The 12,833-nt window shown below is 32.2% G+C and overlaps 1 long non-coding RNA gene across 1 annotated transcript; it reads right to left on the reverse strand.

Moving 5' to 3' along the window:
- Positions 1-413: 413 nt before the first annotated feature.
- On the reverse strand, positions 414-4,691 carry LOC128982777 (uncharacterized). The gene is made up of 3 exons (XR_008489727.1): positions 4,541-4,691; positions 2,141-2,333; positions 414-583 (listed from the first exon to the last, which is right to left on the reverse strand). It is a non-coding gene; the product is annotated as an uncharacterized LOC128982777 (long non-coding RNA).
- Between the last annotated feature and the right edge of the window lie 8,142 nt (positions 4,692-12,833).

Consider the following 12,833-nt stretch of genomic DNA (forward strand, 5'->3'; position numbering starts at 1 on the left):
TCGGAAATCTTTTTCAAAGAGGAATATTTTTGTAGTTTTGAGTTCAAAGTAATAATGTAAGGTCCAATAAATATCAAACAAACAAGCTTACATATCGAGGTATGGACAGTGGCGCGTTTGCCAAGAAGCTCATTAAAATATTATACATTATAAAACATACTAAATAATACTTATAGATGGATTCATTCACTATTCAAGTTTTTATGTTGTCTCACCATTCAACTTAGACAGTAAAAAGTAAACTTTTATATTTTAAAAGAAAATACGAGTTTTCTATTGTGCTAATTATTGAGGATAAAAGTTAAAATTTAATTAATAAACTTCTATTAATTACTAACTTTGATAGTAGTTTTTATGTTTACAAGGTTTATATGTATTCTAATGTAGGGTTGGGTGTAATAAGGACACCAATGTGAGTTATTAAAACTATATTAACAAAGAAAACAAATATCAAAAACAAATTAGTTACAAATAAAATAAATAAATATTATATTACATTAGGTTAAAAGGACACATACAGGTTACGAATACACCAGTCTCATTAAATCCGGAGGAAGAAGCCAGCCAGCATTGGTAACCGGACCTGTAACATCCAGATAGTATCATATTAATATATATGATTGCAGTAACATATCAATTCATTTAACAGCATTTAAGTAGAATGAATCCATGAAACTAAGAGGCTACCTTGCAAATACAGTAGTTTAAAGAGCATTTTCTCCATTACTTCAATTGGTAAATTCTACACGATTGAAGGAAGGATGCAATTTTCTTCCTGCACATTTATCCTTAAACATATTCTCTTTTATGTGTGACTGATTGTCCTAAAATGAAATACATTCTTGTTTGGAACCATTATAGTGTTTCATGATTTCATTGTTTGTGGATTTTAGGATACATGTTTATTTTAAATGTAATACATTTTTTATTTAGCTTATATTCATTACTATGTTTAAAAGTAAAACTACACAAAAGACTTATAACAAACTCACATAAGAGAGAACATGTTACACTGGGTAATAAAACATTAGAATTTAATTTGGAACAACAATAAATGGTTTGGATCGAAACCATAAATCGAGTTATCGAATTAAAATGGATAGGTCTCAGAGGAACAGTGGATATACAATGGCTTTGTAAAAGCCTTTTAAAACTTACATTGTTTCTTACTTGTGGCACGGATTATCATTATATTGGTGATACATCGTAGCCAATCTCTGGAGAGAATAGCGATATATTACCACCAGGGGAGTAGAGTTACGTTATGTAATCAATAGGTACTTTCAGGGATTACGTGCTCGTACAGGCGTGCTTGTGCGGTGCAGCAGAAAATGGTGGAATATCGTGTTCGTGTACGTGCAGTCTAATTGGAACGCCCCTCCATCCGTCTGTCTTCCTGCCTGTTCTGTACTTCAGTAAACTAGCGGTACTGGCTTTGGGCTTTCTCATAATTTATGAATTGCCGTATAAACCCTGATAACCCCAGCACCAAAATCGCAGTTTGTAAGGATCCAGACGTGCAATTGATATTCAATGCTGCTTGTGAGAGTCAATAATACGTGTCGCATTGTTCAACCACAGACTAACCAACACAAGGACTGTGTTTTATCTATGGTTCAACATTCTTCTGCATTTTTAGCTTTGGAGGTGTTAAAACTACCTTTTATGAGCTTTTGTTGTCAAATTCGCCAAGTATGCTGGAGCTGTGGAGACCGCTTTAATATTATTTAAGTGATTCAGATAAATTCACAAGCCATAGCCGAATAACGAATATTTGTACTTGCAATCCCTAGCTTGGACTTTGAATCTTGTAAAGAAGCAAGAAGCTGGAAATTCCAAATGACTGTAAGTGCACCGACCCCTTTGTCACCCTCCTGCCGGCAGGTATTCTGGGTTGGAATATTCGTACTTCAAAGTATTACCGCAGCTTAATCTAGGGACTACATTTGGACGTGTGAGTGCCAGGTCCTTCCTGGAAATAGAGACCCCAAGAGAGCTGCTCTGTACAAGCACTGCGCTGTACGAGCACGCGCTGAAACAGCACGACACCCTTTCAGAGGGGAGAGGAATACACGACTAAAACAACATTGACTATCAGTATCCCTTAGTTTCGTAAGGAATGTATAGTTATTCTGCTTACCGTTCATTTAATTTTACTGAAGGCCTGGTCGGCGACATTGGGCATTTTAGGCACCATTCTCTTAGGATACACGAACGTGCTGCGGTGTTTGAAGATCCTCTGTAGGCCAGTTTTGTCCTTCATGTAATGCCAGTAAACTGTCTCCACGGCACGACCGCCTCGGATAACTCTAGTGGTGGACTGTAGACCCATGCTACACAACACATGCTACTGTAATTACTTGACGAACATTTTGTTACATTAATTATATACCTTGCATCATATTTTGTGCATTGCCTGAAGGATTACTTCACAAATTGTATAAAAGAGATTAAGCTAAGAGGTTACCACAAACCTCCTAATAATTTTTAATAAGTCTTATAGAACGTGTAGCACCATACACTACATGTTACCTCCTGTAAATAAACATCTAATTTTACCTTATATATAGTTCGGGAGTGGAAAATACTAAATGATTATGAAACTGTGACCATTTGTGTTTGTAATCATGTACAATTATCGTATTTATGACATTTATTAAATTTTGGAGTATATAGAGGGATTTCAAATATGGTATTGCATGTAAAGAATACAGTCAGTTTTTCACGAAACTCAGTCAGTAACTGTCCAATAGTCAGTGTTTTAAAATACTGATTTTAATACTAATTTGTTTTGAAGTAAATACTTAACTTTTGAAATATTACTAAATATTCAAATTTAAATCACCGTTGGTCTCTAAATTGGGTAACGCCATCACGTGTACCAAATTGATTTACCTGAACAATAATTTTCGATAAAGTGTGTTTAAAGATTGATTAATATATTGTAAAGTGGGGGTGAACTGGTGTAGATAAAATGTTTGTGGTAAATTCGACACATTAAATGGATCGAATGAATCAGAAAAAAATAATACATTGTTTTAATTAAGAATTCAATCGTAAAAACTGGATATAACTGAATAAACGACTGTGCACATGGGGCTGAGCAAATAAACCGCGTGTAATTTATATATTGACTGACGGCTTTGCAGCTTTATTGAGTTGTTTAAAGCTTCATGGAAATGTTTTATACAAAGTATTACTGCCATTGTTATACAACAAATCTTTTAAAAGATTACAATTTAAAAGTGTTAAAACAACGTGTTTTATATGTAACATAACAATCATACACAGCATAACTTATGTTGTTTTGTATTATAATTAGCGTTTAAGTATTTGTTGTATCTAGGTACTTTTCTCTATCTTGTTTCAATGAAATGTTAACATGTTTATACCTACTTGATTTGGTAACATGGGTTTATGAACACTACAGGGTTAGATAGTTATTTTACTGATATAAAAAACCCCTGATTTTGTAGTAATTAAACATTGTATAATCCACTGTAATGTTGTTAGTTTATTATCCTAATCACAAGGCTGAAGTTGACAGTATCATAAATTCTAGAATCAGATTATGTGACAGATTTTATAGCCATACCGTAGTAAAGCTGCAATTTCATATTTACGTCTGCGATTGTAGATAGAGTGTCATTAATAATAACCTGAAGCAATTAAGGGATTTCATTAGCTGGCTTGACGTCATAAATCAGATAATCAAATGACATTTATTAAAGTTAAAATGTGTCAGGCAACATGTCTAAATAGTTTAATTTTAAAATATTATTAAAACTTTAACTTTGGGATATAATTTGACATAATGAATTACGTTACTTATTGGGAGAAATGGAAAGTATAAAAAATCGCTAAAACCACTGGTCTCCTCAAAAGGACTTAGATTTAGGCCTAAATGTCACTGGTAAAAAATTTCTTTGGTCATATATTATAATATCCTAAGGATATAAAATAAATTATTGAACTCAGAACTCATACAAAACTATTTCTTTATTCTCTAACGTTTTCTCGTAACGCATTTCGGTGTGGTTTTTATATTTGTAATGAATATAAAGTGTGCAAGATTTTCTTTTTTAATTTTTTAAGTTTGCTCCCCACACATATCTTATGTAAAGAATCTGGTTAGGTTTTAAAAACTCATCTTTGAACCATGCCTAAATTCCAACAAAAGTAGTAGACTGTGACAGAAATGTATCACTTTTAGGGTTAAAAGTTGAGTTAATCTTTATGTGCAACTACATTTACATTTATCACATGGTCAATACATGTAAACACACTCATGTTGTCACTAACTGTGTCATCTAATATAATTGTGGATACGAAAGATAAAGTAAATAATCAAATACTAAGTCAAGCGTGGCTTTACTAACTTATACTAACTTACTAACTGTATACAGTATATTGAATATTCAAATTTACATGAATAAAACTAGTAAATAAAACTTTAGAGTAGGTCAGCTGATATATCTAAACATCTGCCGATCATATATTAGCAATATAGCAGTAAACAAGTTCATATGTGAATACTTACATGTCTCGTGAAAATTTGGAGAAAACTACCGAGGAAGTGAACTTGAAAACCGCACAAGTATGTATGTCAAGGCAGGCGAAAGCGATTGTTTATATTGGCCTAGTGACGTGGTATTTCGCAACAGATGCACTTTATAACTGCACTGAAACGTTGCGTTTGTAGTCAACGTGACTGAGATAAGCAAACTAATCACGTGACCAAGCTGACTAACTAGGAAACACGTGACGACTTGGTGTGACGTCAGAGACTTGGCCAGAATCAAAAACACAATCCTGCTGCATAAACTATTGTTAGTTACTAAACTTTGTACAGTCAACTGCCTTACCAGTTTAAGTGTTTCGAATTCCTGGAATTTTGGCTTAACCGTTTTCAATACACTAAAAGATTACCTGCCTCTGTGGATAGAATAGTAATAAAACTAATCCTTAACGTTGTAGCATACATATGCAGATTACACTTTATGGTAGGGTGAAAACAAAAATGTCTGTTTTCACGATGGAGATCTTGCGTAAACTATATTTTAATCTGGTTTAAGAGAATTTAAATTAAGTTAAATTCAAACGTCTGACTTGGTAAAATCATAATATCATTGGCTATTGCCATCCTTGGTAATAGCCACGTTTACTTCTTTTGGCAACGTACGTTTTTATGCAGCTTTATTATCTTTACAATGTTATTCATAATTATTATGTTTTCCACTACGATAGTTAGGAGGGGAAACGGAGAACCGGCCACCTCTGGCCATAATCCGCATATAGAAGTTTGGTTAGGTTGGTTAGGTTATGTTAAGTTATATTATAAATATGGCCCCTGTATTTGCGACCAGTGGCCGGGACACTTACACTCAGTTAGGAGATAGTCGTAGTTGGAAATTTCACTTGTGACCTGCTTAGTCACAAGTGAAGATACACAACTTTTTTCAGTGTAGGCTAAATCTCCTCCAGTTTTTCATATAAACTAGAGCTATATTAACAGGTTAACAAAAAAATCAATTACTATACCTTACTAGTAGTTAACTATAGTTTAATTGTATTGTATACCCTGGTTATCTCTAGGATTTCCTTGCTCTGATGTGTATTAATTGTAGTTTTTTTGGTAGTTGGCACCGTTACTCATAGGTCTGTGATACAATGCATAATTAAATTGACGAAAAAATAAGACATTTTAATAAATACCCAGTGCTATTAAATTACTATTACAGTACTATTAAATGTGGAAGAATAATTCAACAGATTTGTCTGTTTCCGAAGCAAACTAGAGGGACTGATCTTGTAAATAAATATGGTAAGTAAATAAAAAATAAATAACAAAAAAATATAGCCAACCGAATTTTTTTTTGCTTCAAACTATTAACAATAGTCAACACTAAGAGGTTTAAAGTTTATTGAAGCATTTACACTACTTATAGCAGAGAATACATTGATGTGACGAGTCTGGCCAACAAATGAACGAGGCGAAACGATTCGTGTTATCAAAATTATGATGATCATGTACAAGACATGATCAAACACATAAAATACGGCCGGTACGTATGTCCAAACTAGCTTTTGAATCTAATAAATTGGTTCAACGGTAGACATTTATGATAAATATATTGACATATTTACAGATCGTTGCCTATGTCCGATACTGCTTATGAATATGACAATTTCTATAGATGCATAATTTAATTAGGTACTTGAATTTATTTGCGATATAGACTGTCTATGTTTTGGAACTTTCAATTATCACTCTTGGGTGTGTGTTGACAGCTGATAATGCTTATTCGTTCACTTCACAGGGTCCTGTAATACATTGTTACATATAAAATAACTACCCTTTTAAGATGCAAAAGTAACAGATTATTTGTATGCGATCTACTGTACAATTACCATTAGGAGTGAGTGAAATTTATATTGCGTGCCATCAAGATGAATTTGCATTAAAGTTCTGATAATAGTACAACTTTACTTTCAAAACCCGTAATATCGATAATTTAGGGCATTTTGATTTATATTATATTAAATATCCTTGTTTTAGTTTATAGAGATTTGTTTTTGAATATAAACATTTTTCAAAACAACTTGGCTGTTGAAGGTAATTGGTGGTGATGATGTGATATGCATGGCTATTTAACTACGATATTCTGATTTACATGGAAAGAGATTCTTTTGAAACCTTGATACTTGGAATTTGCATTGGGAGCAAAGAGCCACTTATAAAGTTGAGTGAAGTGGAGCTCTATTGAATTTGTCAAAGGACGTTTTAAAAATGCTTTTATAAGGTGATGGCACGTTGCATAAATATTAATAAATATAAAATCACTATGAGATCACCATTTCTCTTAATAGACAAGGTAGGATATGTGGACTAATATCCCTTTAAAACCTACCATTAAGATTCTACAGTGTCAATGTTGATTCTACCTCAGATCTGTTAAAGATGTTAATTAACATTTTTTCATACATGATTTAGGTGTTTCCTCCATAGCAAAACCCATAAGTGCCCTGGCAGATAGCCCATTCTACGTAGAATAACTTTTTGTTTGGAAACAAAAATACAATGTATTGAAAGCTATGGAGATAATTTGTAATAATAATCTATTTTGTATAATAAGTGAATAAAAAATTGTTTTAGTTGATACAGGATACAACTCTCAGCAATTTCTTTAATCGTCTGATTTTGTTTAGTTACTTTCGAAAATAATTGCAACAACTATATTTAACAGTATATTTTGTTTTTGGTTGCGGGTTTACTTTTATGTTTGGAGATAGTTTGTCAATTAACATACTTGTAAAACCATTTGTCGCAACTATTTAACTTTAGGCATACATTTATTTGACAGTATTTACTTTTTATTATTGTTTGTCAATCTGGAGGCTAACATCTACAATAGGTTGGATTATTTTCAAGATTAGCCCAATCAATATGGATTCTGTGTCGAAAGTAATTAGGGGAAAGCTGGATCTTTCGATGCGTTAGACCAAGTCGAGATGTGTATTTTTCCAAAAGTCCCCACTCCTCCCCCTTGTGCTTTCCTCACATCCCTACTATTTAGATAAATTTACAGTCTCTTAGAAAATAAGCTATACCTCAAACACTGGTAAAGAAAACACTACAATATTTTGCTAATACATTTTGCATCAAGATTTACTGAAATGGTTATATTCAGAATCTTGAAATAAAAAAAAAAAAAAAAAACCTCCAACGTTTTGATATACACCTTGGATTAGTAAGCTTATGTATAAGATTGCCATTTATTTAATTTACCGTTTGTAAAATCCAATTATATGATTTTAATATAAAGATAATAAGTAATTTTGAATCCACGTAAAAACTAAATTAAAAGTTTTCTAGTGCCGATATATCTTTTTCTGTAAAATCTGTAAGAATATTCTTTTTCCCTCGTATTTTTTTGATCGACGTCGTTAAAGATGACCTAGAACATGTTATTAGCAACGAAAACTTTACTACAAAACAACAGAAGATTTTCTCTTTGTAGCAAAAGCTTAAATTATTGAATGTCATGTATAAAAGTGAACGTAGCGTGATATCCTTTGTCTGATGCCATTGTCGCTGTCAACATCAGCATATTCAGCAGACAGCAGACAACAGACAGCTGATCGCACAACGCTCAGCTGAGTCTGACGTTTATCATTAGTCAGGAGAAGATAGCTAATACAGCTGCTTGTAGAGATAAGAAACGTATCGGCCTCAAGTTCAATGTCAATAACATTTCCGCCTCAGAAGTAAACAGATCGCCCGTATACATTTACCAACAATCTAAAGTGTAAAGTACTTGAACATAAAGTATCTCAAAGTCAATTGGTGGTTCGTTGTTAGATTCTACATCGACTGAAACAATCATATACTACCACAAAGGTCAATGTGTAGCCCAAGGCCGAAAGTTTTTTGAGTTATCTTTAGAAAATCCTGATTTATTTAAGAGCGTTTTTCCTACATGGTTTAGGAAAAATGCGTATTTAAACATGACATTTTTACATTTCTTCACTAACTAAAGCATACTGATGGTTGAGAACGATATTCTTTCAGCAATCCTTATGTTCAGTAATAGTAATAAACATATTTTAAGGTTGATATTGTTTTATGTAGAGTATGTGTTTAAAACTTTAAAATTTTGTAAGATCGAAATTACTTTATAGTTTCCAATCTACAGCCAGAACGACCGTTGTCTACACAAGTTTTAAACATTTATTTGCAAACTCTGGTAGATTTAAAATAACAATACCCACGATACCAAAGACTTTTAAACATGACAAAAGATAAAGTATCATCATTGACTATTAGATACGGAAGTTGTGTTATAAGTCAAAGGTAACACTGAATAAAAACAATTAAATGTCTAGTTTAAAACACATGAAGTGATCAGCTGAACTAAGCAATACAATCAAGGTAGGACAAAGGACGGTTTGGGGCACAGTTGCGAGCTGAATGTGTTCAACCCACGTTCTAGCGCAATCATTGGAATGATAAATGAGGAGATCCCTAGTCACAGTCAGTTTCCAGTAGAATAGTTTCTATATTCAACTCATTACCATCGAACACTATGTTAGGTTTCTCTTTTGCGTATCTGTAATCTCGTATATAAACATGGTTTTTGGTAGACCATCATTAACAAAATATCTAAATACGACCCTGGCAATTTCTCTACCAAGTTCGACCTTGGCGAGTTTCGAACATTTGAGCGAGAGATTAAATGATTCTCGTTCAATTAATTTGAATGTAATGTTCGATTCAGACAAGAGACCTAGTCTTCCTTCAAATGCCCAAGAAATTGATTTATTGAAAACACGAAACGTTACCTATTGTATGCTACAAAGATGTCATACTTTTAGGAACCAGAATATTTGAAACATCCAAAGACAGTGCCTATTATTTTGCATAGAATATATTTCTTCAGCAAATCATCAGTAAAAATGTTGTAGAGCTTCACTCAAATCCAAATCCAACAATATATATAACCAGATATTGGTGACTAGTCTGTCTTATTTGTTAATAAAGTACCGACATGTTCCTTAGATAGGACCGTTAATAAATAGCCCATGCAGCCAATGGCAACTAAGGGACCTACAGTTTATATTGGAATCCGAACCACATTTTTGCCTATAATTTGATGTTCAGGGTGCCTTTTATTAATGGTATTAGTATATCTACTGTAAGTGCTAGTTTGCCCAAACAGTTTAACAAAATTTGTACTCTTTCTTTTAACAAAAAAACCAAGACGATATTAATCAACCAACACTTAAAAATCAAAAAGTGATGTCAGTGTTCAAGGGTGTACTGGTCATGTACAGAGTGGACAGTTCCAAGCACTACTGAACTTTTACCCATAGAAAGGAACTGAACTTACAAGAGAGCAGGACAGAGATTACTGATAACAGCAACTATGGGGAGTTGGGGATTTTCCAGGCACAGTTTACAAACCACGCAGATCTTATAAGAAACTTCTTGCCCGTTGGCTTCGCCCGACATACTTTTAAATTTCACTACGGGCTAACATGACCTTTTGCATTACTTTTCCGAATACTAACAGCTACAGTGTTAAGGATTAAACCTATTCTTATACAACCTAATCACCTAAGCTAATTAAACATATGGGAGTACTGATGTTAAACTAAGTTAGAACTTCTTCATTTGAAAAATTAACTGCCTTTCTACCAGCTTATTAAAACATTTTATTTTCATTAAAAAGATGATAATTTTAAATCTATGAATGTTTTTAAATAGCTTCACACTACACTCTTTTTGGAACAAAATTAATCATGGTTTTTTTTTTACCAAAATACTATTCCTGTTCTACCTCCTTTAAATTATTATCCTATTATTAATTTTTTATCAAGGTATCGGTGGATTCGCCTAAGATATCCTAACAATTTGTACTCCTAATGGTTTTTAGTGTATTACTTTTGTAATGTAAATTTTAAATAACCGTTATTTTGAATTGGTAAAAAATTAAAACCATTTAATTTGTGCAAAGATTGATCCTAACTAGTAATACTTTTTTTAATAAGTTTGATGTAAGTCGTGCCATGAGTTCTAAATGTATTGATACATTTGTAAAAATCACATACAGCCAGACGGATTATGTGATAGAATCTGTAGAAGGATAGAAATCTAGAAATCATTTGTTTAAAAAGTGTTAAATTGTTTTGACCCAAGAAACGATTTACAAAAATCTTTTTAAGGAGTTTTCATACACCCTGTATGTTAATTTGTAAAATATATTTTGAATGTGTGATAGAAAACAGTGTCCGGCTTAACTGCTGATAGTAGAATCTTGTGCATATAAGAACGACATGGAAACTTACAAGGCCCGATGGACTTACTTAGTAAGGATCTGTGATACGTGAAACATGCGTTTCAAATTTAATTAAACTACAGAATATTTCTAGGAAACAATGTTGAATATTTCTAAGAAACAATGTTAAACTCATTATACAGTCGTACTTCATATAAGGGTGTAGGTTAATGCACAGTAAAATTGTTAAACATTATTATTAGAGTAGTTATGTTGGTGCATCATAACATATGTAAAACATGCTACAATATAATAACATAATAAAACATAACATTGAGAGCAGAAAATTTAAACTTCTTTAAACAAAATAATGATTCAACATCTTAAACGTAACATTAACTATAATGTTTTTTCTAAAATGGAAAAAAAATAGGCATAAAATGTTAATCACTATCAATAATTACCAAACAAAGTAGCTTAAAACACCCAATCGACTTGGGTATGTAGGTCTATTATCTTTCAGATTTCCTAGCTAAACCTATCAATAGGTTTTAATAAATTAAGTTTGCTTTTAGCGGATTTCTCATATAAGGAATAAGCAATTTTCTTAGGTCCTATGGTAAGACCTAGACTCAGGACCACTCTAATTTTTAGATGCCAAACACCGTCTGTCCAGATGAATACTCACACACACACACCTATACATATATATAAATACATTTAAATACGTGCCTGTTCGCATGATAACAATGTTCTGAAAATGATCCAAATCCTATTAAATTTGGTACAATCGTCTCCTATATTTATTGGAACGATTGTAAAACCATCATGATTGGTATACCGAATTAATTGGACCGCGGTTAGTAGGCTTTTCTCAGTTTTGACACCAAAACATATAAGTTTGCAATTCTTTTCCAAAAACAGTTTTAGAGTTTAAAAACAAATGATTTATTTCAATAAGGTGTTATTGTGCAACTAATAGTTACGAAAATATTCAAAAAATCTGTTAACTTAAAACCCTTTTGTTAATCTTATTAAAAATAGGTAAACTATTGTAGTTTGCTTGTTCATGGATATATTTTGATCAGATTTGGATTTAAACTAAGCTATTGACGGTTTGATAAAAAACACACTTAATTTCTTTCAATTTTTTACATCGTAACGAATAATTACGAATGTTTTACATCTTTGCTTCCAAAAATATAAACGCTGTTTGTAATCCATGTATCTGACTCTGGAACGAAAAGCTGTAATTACTGAGGGGCATCTATCGTATGCTAAGCTCCTTAACATCCTACAGCAAACACTCGAATACTGTAGTATCCTGGATTGTGAATTTGTAGCTAATGCCGATCATTTATGTCCATTATATCATATGTATAAATAGTTTATGTCTCAGTATAACATGTAAGACATGCGAGGTAGTGGTTTAGTAGTTTAGTAGCTACTTACGAGCGTTAATTATTTAACATATTATGTCACTCTACTCTTTGCAAAATATTTTGGTTTGTGTTAGCCATTTAGGGAATAAAATAAAATAAAAAAACATCGCTCGTGAATTATTGCATTAATATTTAACATAGATTTGAATGTAAAAAAATAAATATAAACCCCCTGCCACAGCAAACCTACAGACAAGCGAATTTACATTCACCTGGCTAGATTTTCACTAAACTATTCCCTTAAAATTATTAGCTTTATTTTTAATTTAAATAACACAAATTTTAATGAGTCCTTAGGTTTGTTGCTACAAGGAAGGTAATAAGGCGTTTTTTTTTTTATTAAAACGTTGATATCCTAGTAAAAATAAACAAAATTATTAATACTGATTTTAATAACTAAATCAAATTATTAGTTTAATCAAAATATATCCATACCAAAAACATACGAAAGTTACCTTATTCTGAATGAGAATAACACAGGAATTGAAAAGTACAGTTTTTTATTTGATCCTCAACGATCAAGCACATGACTACGTATCAATGTACTAATTTGTTTCATAAGCTCTAGAAAGAAATTGCATAACATGTTTTTAGGGTGGAAAATGGAGAAACC

Source organism: Macrosteles quadrilineatus, unplaced genomic scaffold, assembly GCF_028750875.1.
Source record: "Macrosteles quadrilineatus isolate MER2022 unplaced genomic scaffold, UCM_ALF_1.0 Scaffold_1__1_contigs__length_201487025, whole genome shotgun sequence".
NCBI classification, from domain to species: domain Eukaryota; kingdom Metazoa; phylum Arthropoda; class Insecta; order Hemiptera; family Cicadellidae; genus Macrosteles; species Macrosteles quadrilineatus.